This window comes from Nematolebias whitei, chromosome 7 (genome assembly GCF_014905685.2).
Source record: "Nematolebias whitei isolate Nwh7 chromosome 7, NemWhi1, whole genome shotgun sequence".
Taxonomy (NCBI): domain Eukaryota; kingdom Metazoa; phylum Chordata; class Actinopteri; order Cyprinodontiformes; family Rivulidae; genus Nematolebias; species Nematolebias whitei.
In genome coordinates, this window is record NC_056504.1 from 15,362,387 (window position 1) to 15,375,124 (window position 12,738).

Below are 12,738 nucleotides of genomic sequence, written 5' to 3' on the forward strand. Positions count from 1 at the left end.
TCCTGCACTTTGGGTTCTACACACGGAAGCCGATCATGATACTAGGACACTAGCACAAGCTCAAAGTGAACTGTTAAACAAGACCATAAACTAGAATTATAAAAACCATAGCTAAAGTGAAACTTCGTTAAAAGCTAACCGTAGCGAACCACAGCTACAAGCTCAAACTGTCAAACCATCCATCCATTATCTTTACCCGCTTTTTCCATTTTGGGTCACGGGGGTCGCCGGTGCCCATGTCCAGCAATCACTGTGTGAGGGGCGGGGTACACCCTGGACGTGTCGCAAGTCCATCACAGGGACACATAGAGACAAACGAGACAAACAATCAGTCACTCTCTCACTCACACCTAGGGACAATTTAGAGTTACCAATCAGCCTAACATGCATGTTTTTGGTCTGTGGGAGGAAACCGGAGTACCCGGAGAAAACCCACGGATGCACGGAGAGAACATGCAAACTCCACCCAGAAGGGCCCCTGGACCGTGGTTTGAACCAGGGACCTGCTCGCTGAGAGGCAGCAGCTCTACCAGTTGCGTCACCGTGCTGCCCCACTGTCAAACCTTTAGCTAAAAAATAAAGTAACACAGGAAGACAAAAATAGAGTAGATACACTGAAGTAGACAGTTATCAAGTGAATACATATGTTTTTTATTTAATATACCATACAGTTCATGTTTTGACTTTGTCCAGTTCTCACTTGCAGTTTCCACAGCAGCCCTTCTTCTGGTTGAGGTTTGTCTTTAATTGGCTTTTCTTGACTCCTCGGTCCTGTTAGTTCTATGCTCAGGGTGGACAGAAGTGATATCTGAGAGCTTTTCACGTGTGCTGTCTTCATTATCACTGACCACTGGAGAAAAATGGCAATAATTGATTATGTCTGTGTGTGTGTGCAAGTGTTTGTTTGTCTGTTAGCAGAATATCTTGTGAATCACTGGACAGATTTAATTAAAACACAGAAATTGATAGTAGTAGTACTGGTGATTGTGGACATGATAGTGGTGGTAGTAATGGTAGTAATAGTAGTAGTAGTAATAGTAGTAGCGGTGGTGAAAGTGACAGTAATAGTAATAGTAGTAGTACAGTAGTAGTAGTAGTAGTAGTAGTAGTAGAAGTGTCAGGATTTGGTGGTCAGGAACGAACCCAGTAGTGCAGACAGGACTCGACTCGGCAGATTACAAAAATAAGTATTTTAATAGAAAATAAAGAACAAAATAATAGCTGACGTGGCAGCAAGACTTACATGAAAAACGGATGGCTCAAAGGGAAACTCAGGGAGGATTCAGGAAACTCAGGGAAGACTCAGAAGACGCAGGAGAACACAGGAGACCCAACGAATACGACCCGACAAAGGAACAACACAGAACAGGAGGCTTATATACAAGGACGAGACCAGACGTGATTACAACAGGTGTGACGAGACAAAGGTGGCAACAATTAAACTGACGAGGAAACACTAGGGAAACAGACACAAACAGAGCCAGTAAATAGTACCATCCTTACAAGAAGTAGTAGTGGTTGTAGTAGTGTAGTAGTAGTAGTGGCAGTAGAAGTACTAGTAGTAGTAGTAGTAGTGGTAGTAGTAGTAGTAGTAGTGGCAGTAGAAGTACTAGTAGTAATAGTAGTGGTAGTAGTAGTAGTAGTGGCAGTAGAAGTACTAGTAGTAGTAGTAGTAGTAGTGGTGGTAGTAGTAGTAGTAGTGTTGCAGTTGTCGTTGTTGTTAAACATCTAAAACTAATTAAACTTCGGAGTCAGTACAATTCAAGATGGCCACAGCAGCTGAGCAACGTTAATAAACAAAACAGTGGGTAAAACTTAGTCCTGTTTACAGAAATTTAGCTAAACTTTGGTCTGATGGTTGTTGGGAATCAGACCCAACTTAAAACTTCAAGGGATGAAAAGGCTTTAATGCTAAATGTTGCACTTTAAATAGATGATTCAGAAGCGCACACATCCTGGATGAGCACGTTTGAAGAGGGAAAACAATGAAAACCACAAAACATGCTCAAAACATGACCAATTACATGAAAATCAGAAATATTTGAGTTTGTGGTTTTGATTAATGAGAACTAAAAATCCTGTAGGACTCACACCTCCACCTTCTTTTGGACAATGCTCTATAAAACCTCCTTCTGACCTTATGGTCATGCTTCCCTCGCACGCTGACGTGAACAGGGGGGTGGGGTTTGGTGCTGAGGGCCTTTAAAATGAAGCCACGGTTGGACCCCTCCAGCACCGTGACAAACTGTGCACCAAACTGCTTTTACCAGCTTCGTGTACACTCACAGCATGAATAATGTGTGTATGAGCTGAGGAGCCCCCCCACACACACACACATACAGCTGCTGCTAATGAGTGTTTTTATGAGTTCTGGTGCCGTGCTCTGAGTGAGCCGTAATGAGGCCCCCTTCCTCACCATTGCTCGCTCACTGGCTCAGGTGAGGCTGGGAACGAGTCGAGTTAACAAAACACGGTGAATGAGATGTTGCTGGTGAAGGGTTTTAGTTACTGTGTTTGACTGTTGTCAGCCAGACTAGTTGAAATTAGTGAGAGACTTGTATCTGATGAACATGAACAGGCTTACTGGACATGCGGCTGTTAGTTTTTTTGTTTTACAGGATAATAAGAACAAATTTGAACTCAGGTCAATTCAGCTTAAACGTAGTGTAGAAATAAATCCAGAATGAGGTTTTACCTCCTTAAATATTATTGGTCCCATCACAGAGCAAAGAGGGGGAACTGGAAATACCCTCTGTCTGTCCATGCATGTTGTGAGCATGATAACCTATAAGTGAGGTACCAACCTCCATTTTGATGTGTGACTACTTCTAGGCGTATTGGGGTGTCCAAAGATTCATCTATGGTGGCCAAGGCTGCGATCATCCACCCCCTGGCTCCACCATTGCACCGTGTGTGTGAATAAAATTGCTCCCTCCACTCGGCAGAATCCGTCACACTGCCCTGCCTCGAACAAGCCAAAAAAACCCAACCTTCTTTGTGCATATATCCCAACAGCGTAACTCTTACCCACATCAATATCTTGCACCAAAATTATTAAGGTTTACTTACATTCCCTGTTCACTTCCAGTCCAGGAAACCTTGAAAAACTAATCTTGAAAACTACAAGCATTCACTATTTAAACCCCTCAGCTCAGCGACGGAGGAAATCACAGTACTTCTTATTCCATGCAGGGAGCTGGTGTCTTTCTCCAGTAATCACTGGGTGAGACGTGTTTTACACTCTGGACAGGTCTCAAGTCATATTACATTACAGAAAGTAATTGATTATAAACTTTAAAATATTATAACACACTAATTGGAATCCTTTCTGGTTTTGTATGAATTTCATGAAAAATAAAAATAAATTAGTTCAAAATTCAATTTATTTGATACTTTATTTTGTTAAGTTTGGTAAAATCACATCTCCTCTGCTACTGAAATATTATCCCTGGCTACATATTCAAATGACATATATGAAAAATCTTCATTCTGAGTTGTTATGGTTGGCCAGTTTGAGCTCCATGGTCAGTAACAGTCCTGCTCCTGCAGGTTCTTCATCTACAAGTTGCTTTTATCTCTGTTTAGCAAAAAGAAGAACATAATTACTGTCCACCACCAGATAAAGAACTTTAATGTTTTTATTCCTGTGTGTGCTTGTTTGTGCGTGTTCCTTTATCTATCTGTTAGCAAAGTATCCCATAAACTACTGAATATTATCTAGTAATACTTACAAAAGTAATAATTGGATGTACATTTACAACAGACTCACACTCAGCCCACTTCAAGACATCAGTCATTTGACATTAAGAAACCACAAAATGCTTTTAACTCTTGTCAATTTTACAGATACTGAATTAAAAACTATATATCTCCAGCACATACTCCAAACTCTACACAGTCCCGGCTTTTTGCTTTGCACAGTAGTAATGACTGTTGCTATCACTCATGTTTGTCTGTTAGCAACATTTGTTATGAACCGGTGTACAAATGTTAATAAAACTGATAACTTTTTGAGTCAACATATGACAGCCACATCACGGCCCAACTTTACTGTGGTGATTCACTCTTTAATGTGTCTTTGTCGCAGCAGCAAATCAGCTTGTCTCATGAAAAGCATCCAACTCAAACTTCCTCACCATCAAACACGTTAATCAGAATTACAGATATTTTTAAAACTGCACAGTTAAAACATAAAAACATCTATCTTCTACTTATACTGTATTCACACTTTCATTACATATATATCACGAGAGACTCAAATTAATTTCCTGTAAGCTTTATTTCATTATTGTTTAGCTTTAAAACGTTGTCTTTGTGCTCCTGACTTTGTAAAGTTTGTGTCGGTTTATTTTATGGAGAAACTTTTTTTTTGTTGTTGAGTTGTTGGTATTTATAAGAAAGAAAACTCAAATAAAAGAAACAAAATGAATCATGAAAAGAAAAACATGAAAAAGAATATTATTGAGCGTGCATCAGGACATTTTGATCCACCCAGAAAAGTCCCCCGCCAGGATTTGAACCGGCGACCTTCTCGCTGAGAGGCAACAGCTCTACCAACAGGCAGCTGTGGTTGAGTGGTTAGAGCAGTCGTCCTCCAATGCAAGAGTTGGTGGTTCGATTCCACCAGCAGTCACATACTGAAGTGTCCCTGGGCAAGACACTGAACCCCTCATAGCCTCTGATGTGTGTCCCATCAGTGTATGAATGTGATAAAGCTCTGATTAGTCTTTGTCTAAATATAGTAGAGTGCTGTATGAACGGGTAAATGAGAACACAGATTGAATTGTAAAGAGCTTTGAGTATCTTGATAAGATAGAAAGGTGCTATATAAGTACAGTCCATTTACCAACTGAGTCACCATGCCACACCAGTTTATTTATTTTTACCTTCAAGTTCTCCTGGCTGAATTCGTGGTTTTGCACTTTGGCTTCACCATTTTCAACCAAACATACAGTTTCTGTTTTGATGCTTATTGTTACAGTTAGCTGTGAACAAATCTGAACAGCAGGTTAGATAATTACCTTAAAAGGAACATCTATTTTTGTGTTACTTAAAACTTAATAACAAGAAGCAATAAATAGTAACTTAATAATAATGAATTAATGGCAGGATATAAAGGGTGAAAATTAGCTAGAATCTATAAAAGTCATTGTTAGCAGCAGTGGTGGGATGTAACAAAGTACAAGTATTTTGTTATTGTACTTAAGTGCATTTTTCATGTATCTGTACTTCAGAGTTAAACTTGGTTTGGATGTTTACTCCACTATATTTTACATTAAGTATCTGTACTTTCTACTACACTACATTTCTATAATGTGTTGAGTTACACGTTACATTCACGTTGTGTTTTTTTATTTGTTCGTTAGTTTGAAAGTAACAAATGGTGAGAGTGGAGTTGGTCCATTGAATCACTGCAAAGTGGTCAGGTAACGTTAGACCCACCTTCAAGAAGAGCTGGACCAATGCTGTTTATTCTGGTATATACGTCATTGAGCTGGGCACACCCGCAGCACTGCTAACACACTCAAAATGGATTCCAGAGAGTCAGCCAGAAGATACTCACCACCCATGGCTTTATTGAAAGACTATTGAAAGATTATTGAAAGACTATTGAAAGACTATTCAGTACAACAGGACAGATTCTCTCTCCCAAACAAGCCAGACTGGACTGAAAAAACTTTGAAAACCAACTTCTTTTGAACTTGAGCAAGAAATTTTTGCTGCAAATTTAAAATGTGTCAGTTCATGGGGCATTAGAAGACAAGAGATGTCTCCAAATGTCTCGACACTCAGGTCCAAGTTTTGAAAATGGTGTCAGGAAGTTAAAATATTGTTCACTATTGACCCATTACAAGGCTGACTAGAACGTATTTTAACTAGAGTCCTTTGTTAGGTGTGTCTAATGCTCATTTTTTAAGGCAGACAACTTTTACTTAAATGTCAGGTCAATAAATAATATAATAAAATAAATAATCAGGAAAAATATTTAACTAATCAGGTCTCTCTTTTAAATGAGTCCTCGAGGCTCAATGGGATTACCCTGTCTAAATAAAGTTTGAATGAATGAAATGTGTTTACTGCAGTTAAAATGACCCATTGGTTTTCTTTGTGTTAAATAAAAACTTTCAAAGGTATAATCATTCCTCTTTCTTATTTTGATTAATGACATTTAACTCTGCAGGTCATCCCTGAAATTCTGACGCACAGAATCACAAGTCCAAGTGTGAACGGTGTCACAGAGTAAACACAATAAAAACATGTATTATCTGCAGCATTGTTCATTAAAATGACACGGTGTCATTTGAAGCTACGATGCTCCTAATGGTTAGCCTATATTGTCATGGCATAGTCATGTCAGGCCTTTAAAGTAAACTGGTATTTTTCAGCATCAGGCCTTCATAAAACTGTCATAAAAATCACACATCAAACCTAACATGATTTGGTTAATTGAGATGAGAATTTATTGTTAAACATAATGTTTCATACAATTTATATTGTTATTTGGGGAACCATTCTAATGTAATTATATTGATTTTACGGTAATCTTAATTCTTAATCCTTACAGATTTTGAAGCAGTTCCAGAAGCCATTGGAAGCAATGCCTACTGTCTTTGCAGCCTTTAAACATGGCCTGACGTTTGGAGCCAGCACCGCATCATGTGAAAATTTGTTTTCCACTCTTAAAAATGTCTTCACAGAGCATCGCCAAACTATGCTTCATCAACGCAAGGCAAATCTGATCCAGTTGGCATTTGAGAAGGACTTGACTCGGAAATTTAGGAATGAATGGAAGGACAGTGTTTTGAGAAGGTTTCACACACTATACAAACGCCGCCTGCCACTCTACTAAAGGTGGAGTAAACCCCTTTCTAGTTTCCCCCACCCCGCCTCCCTCACACATAAAATGGTGTTTCTTGCAGGCAGAAGAGTAAAACTTCTTTGTTTTGCTCCTTGTGCTCCCCAGTTGTTGTAGTTAAACCTCCTAGCATGAATGTTTACTTCAGTCACAGTGTTCAGCCTGAAACTTGTGCTTATATTTATCACTGTATGTTTATGCTTATGTTTGACTTTTAATTGAATGAACACAGCTCTACAGGTTGGGTTGTCTTGTTCTTTTTTTTTTCTATTTTTGCTTAGATTTTGTGATTTTATTGAGATTGTTTCTTCACAGCACTGTATTAGGGGTGGTCACAGAGCCGCTGTTCAACTTGAAGCAAATAAAATGTTTGTTGAAAAAAATATGCCCCCTTGAAAAAATAGAATGCCCCCCCTTTGAATTGTTTCTGCAGCCGGGTCTGCACAACACTATTAATGTATTACAGAAAATATACATACGGTAGAAATACTTAATGATATTGTAGACTATTGCATTAGGTAATACATTCAGCAAGTACTTTTTCTTTTAATACTTTGAGTATTTTTAAAAGCAAGTACTTACTTTTACTTAAGTAAAAACGTTAATGTGGTACTTCTACTTTTACCAGAGTGCATTTTTGTCTGTTTATTTGTACTTTTACTTAAGTACAGTATTTGAGTACTTTCTCCATGACTGGTTAGCAGACACCAAGGGTATTTCTAGATGACTTTTGTGAGTTAAGAAGTTAAACATTTGAGATGAGTTGTTTCCTGACACGTTGTTTGAATTCAGGATTAAAGGTCGAAGAGCTGCTTTCCCTTGATTCCATTAAAATCTCAGGCAGAGAGAACGTCCCACAGTTTGTGGTGTTGTATTACAGTGAACCTCATAAAACCATCCTGTGAACTCTCTAAACGACGACACGTTTGTCAAGCCTGACCTGAAGCATCTTCAGAGCTCTCCGCACTGCGTTACAATGGTGAGCTCATAAACACTGATTCAAGGAGGCAGCTCTGTGTCTGTCGGCCCTAGGTGAGTTAGGAGTGAAGGTTACCCCATGAGGTGAAAGTCTCACCCTTTCTAGAGTTTTGAGTAGTAACTTGAGGGAGAATTTCTGGAAGCATTGTTCATCAATTTTATGAGGGTCAAGTGGCCACGGCCGTGAAACTCAAGAGGAAGAAGTTAATGAGTCAGTGTTCGCTCAGTGGAACGTACAACAGGATTATAACTGAAGCCACTTTGCACCATCTTCACCCAAACAGGAAATGTTAGGAACACATTTGATTAACCTCGCTCAGAAAACAGAAACTTTATATTAAATGCTTAATATTCAACCATAACTCAGTGTGGTGTTATTGTTTGTTGTGAAAAGTACAATTTACTGAACCTGCCTAGCTTCAGATTTCTCCACGTCAAAATAATGTGATGCAGTGAGGAATGTGGCTGAGGACTGAACTCAAAGAAATCCACCATATAACAGTCATCATTTAGCTACATTAACTTATTTTCATCCAACAGCACAGTGTAGACAACAACTCCCTGCTCAATGGACTGTACTTATATAACGTCTTTCTATCTCATCAAGATCCTCAAAGCTCTTTACATCACAATCTGTGCCTCATTTACCTCCACACACATTCATACAACGCTCTACTAGATCTCTACAAAGATAATCTGATTCTGTAGAGACTAATCAGTTCTTTATCACATTCATACACTGATGGGACACACATCGGAGGCAATGAGGGGTTCAGTGTCTTACCCAGAGACACTTCAGCATGTGACTGCTGGTGGAATCGAACCCTTAACTCTCCCATTGGAGGACAACTGCTCTAACCACTCAACCACAGCCACCCCAACTCCTGACAGATGTTCAATTTCTTCAGTCGACTGTTTCACAGTAATTATCAAACAAAGGTCTAAAATTCAGAAGATTGTGACCCTCAACTCATTGACTGTATAAACCTGAATGAAAGGACCCTTCTTAACTTCGATCTCAGCTTTGTTACCTGACATTTTGAATCCTTGATGAAGCTCCACAATGGGTTTTCTAGAGATAGAAAGGTTTTATTTTTAGAAGAAGCTGGAACTGGATAGGTATTTTTCCAAGTTGATTGAAAGAAATGTTTCTTTGAAGACATTTAGACATTGGTCCATTCTGTACTCACTCAAACTTGTTCAGGGTCACAGGAAGGAGCTGGTGCCTCTCTCCAGAAGTCAACAGGTGACAGACAATACTGGACTGGTCACCAGTTCTTCACAGCACTGCATGGAGACACATCCATGCACGCTCACATACATACATGCGGACATCCAAACTTAAATAAGAATTTTCAAGTTGTTTAACATGCGTGTTTTGGGACAGTGGAGACGATTCTCATGTGCACAGGAGGAGCATACAAACTCCACACAGAAAGGCCCCTGGACCGGGGTTTGAACCAGGGACCTGCTCGCTGAGAGGCAGCAGCTCTACCAGTTGCGCCACCGTGCTGCCTGATACGTGACATTAACTCAGGCAATTTTACATATATTGTGCTAAAATTGTGTGTTGTTGTAGCTGAGAATCATTTACCACACAGACTCCAAGAACTAATCATTGGGCAAAATATTTGCCATAATATTTGATATTGACTTGTTACATTAACCGTGTTTGTTTGTTAGCAAAATATCTAATTAACTTAATAAAACTAAGAAAGTAATCAATGGATCTACCACTACAAGTGCTTATGGGGTCAGTTCAGTTCAAAATGACACATTTATGTCACTTTAATCCACACTTGCCAACTCATGTAGTAATAGATGAAAGTGACACACTACACTAAATCTGAGTGACATCTCACAAAGTTGCATTAAATTGTGCATAAAGTTAATTTTGGGTTTGATTAAAATGACTATAACACAATCTTTTCTCAACATAAGAAGATCTTAGTCTAAAAGTTTTTACATGAAAGACGATGGGTGGTATGCATTCCTCCAATGTTCATTTTTCTAAATCGTTTTTTCCAGATGTATTTTAGTCTCAATCAGTGTCAACAACAGTGAGCTGCAGTTAACTCCATGTACAACTTTATTTTAACATCCTGCTTTTCTTTTGATCTCACTGCAATCAGATTATTTTTTATCTCACAAAATTAAACACTCTAAATCTGCTGTCAAGTTAAGGAGCAATAAACTGAGCTCATGTGCAGTGGGTCAGTTATACTGTTGCAACGTGCACTGCGCATGTGTCTCAGGGGGAGTTGTCTATGGTTTTCCATGCCTAACAGCACCGTTACCTGGTAGTTTAAAATCTGTGGGCTCTGTTTTGTGTAATGCAGGTGATATTTCGTCACATGTCAAATTGAGAAAGGAAATGTTGATTTTGATAGACAGCAGACTCGCTCCTCCCATCAAACTCAGCTGAAAGCACCGCAGTATATTTGTAAATGAGCAACTGTTGAGTATTTAAAACACGCAGACGGGGCCTCTTTGACAGACATATAAGTCATAGTCAGGTTCTCAGAGGTCATTCTGAGCGACAGTGTAAAGGGCTGGAGGTCAGCAGGGACTGGGTACCTTTGCCTCTTTCATTTCCTCCAGGGTGAAGTGCCAGTGCCCCCTGCCTCCTTGTCTCAAGCAACAGGACCCCAGATGAGACCCAGAGTGAAGTCAAGCCCCAGTACAGACATCCAAATCTCTGCACAAATTCTACACATACCAAACTCTGAGTGGCCACAGCAGGACCGAAGCACTTGGAGTTCTTTCTGCTCTGACAACACTGGTATTAGGCACTATAGAATAGAAACAAAGTTTAAAAAGCACCAAGATAGGTTTTATTTTTTATTTTTTTACATTAAATATTACAGACCTAAAGTCCACACCCTTGTTTGTTGTTTTTGCTGGGAACTGAAGCCAGATGGACCCGATGTATGGGACTGCCGTGTCGTATTTTTTGTGCACAGTTGTGAGATTTTAAATCTATTAGCCCGAACACATTCATGGTGTTACACAATCTTTCTTTAAGGTATAAAATAACTAATTACATACGTGTCTGACCATACAGACATTTTTTTCTACCCATTTATTCCTTTCTAGGTCACAGGGCTCATTGCTGCCCATGTCCAATAGTCACTGTGCATAATTTGAGGGACACCCTGGAAAGGTCTCCAGTCCATCACAGGGACACAAGAGACAAATGAGACAAATAACCATTTGCTCTCTCACTCGTACCTGGGGACAATTTAGAGTTACCAATTAGCCTAACATGCATGATTTGTGGGAGCATTCTGCAGGAGGGAACCGGAATAACAAGGAAAACATGGGTTTGCACCCAGGTTGGGATGCAAAAAGGGCATCTGACGTAAAAATTGCCTATTTTTTTATGCGAGTTAGCTGTTGCAACCCCTGCAAAAGGAAGCGGCTGACAGAACAACAACAATATTATTACAAAGGAGGCAAGGCTAAAACTTGTACTGGAACCAACTAACAGGTAATGCTGGTCCCATTCTGACATTCAACTTCCAGGTTGTAGTGGGAAGACTTGACATGTGGTGTGTAGAAAAACAAAATGTAATTGTTGAAAACAATGTCATAGTTCCACCTACAACCTTAAGCTCATCCTGTTCCTCTAGTTATATTTACATTTTGTGCCCGAAGTTATCTACTTGATTCTTCCATCCCTCCATCCCTCCATCCATCCATCCAACCATCATCTTTACCCGCTTCTTCCTTTTCGGGTCGCAGGGGTCATTGGAGACAGCCAGGACAGGTCTCCAGTCCATCACAGGGACACATAGAGACAAACAAGACAAAGAACCATTCACTCCCTAGGGACAATTACCAATCAGTCTAACATCAATCAACCTTTATTTAGACAGGTAAATCCCATTGAGCCTCGAGGACTCATTTACAAGAGAGACCTGATTTCAACAAAGAAAGATGACAACAATGGACAACAGCGACAACAATAAACAATTATAAAAAGTCATACTGCAGGGTTTTTTGGGTTTTTTTTTTTTTTTTTTTTTTTGCATGCAAACATGCATGTTTTTGGTCTGTGGGAGGAAACCGGAGTACCTGGAGAAAACCCATGCAATCATGGAGAGAACATGCAAACTCCACCCCGAACAGTCCCTAGCCGGGATTTGAACCGGAAACTTCTAGCTGAGAGGCAACCAACCAACTGATCCACCGTGCCGCCCTACTTGATTCTTGTCTTTGATATATTTACAAGGCAGTATTACAGCACCGGCAGCACGGTGGCGCAACTGGTAGAGCTGCTGCCTCTCAGCGAACAGGTTCCTGGTTCAAACCCCGGTCCAGGAGCCTTTCTGGGTGGAGTTTGCATGTTCTCTCCGTGCATGCGTGGGTTTTCTCCGGGTACTCCGGTTTCCTCCCACAGACCAAAAACATGCATGTTAGACTGATTGGTAACTCTAAATTGTCCCTAGGTGTGAGTGAGAGAGTGAATGGTTGTTTGTCTCGTTTGTCTCTATGTGGCCCTGTGATGGACTTGCGACCCGTCCAGGGTGTACCCCGCCCCTCGCACAGTGATTGCTGGACATGGGCACCAGCGACCCCCGTGACCCAAAATGGAATAAACGGGTAAAGAAAATGGATGGATGGATGTTACAGCACCACTTACAGACCTGCATCGTTTTGGGTCATTTTTGGTGTTTCGTGGTAGATGAAGACATTTCTAAAAATGATGCTGTGGTTATGGTCAAATTTTTGAAAAGGACAAACAAAACTATTGGGTTGGGGAAACTATGGTTTTGGTATGGACAGGGTCTTAGTGGTCAGGTGATTTTATTCTTTGCAGACCTCACCTACTGCTTGATGTGGACAGAGTGCAAAGATTAAGGCAGGGAAGTGTTCTGATGCAGGAAGACTTAAGGATCCTT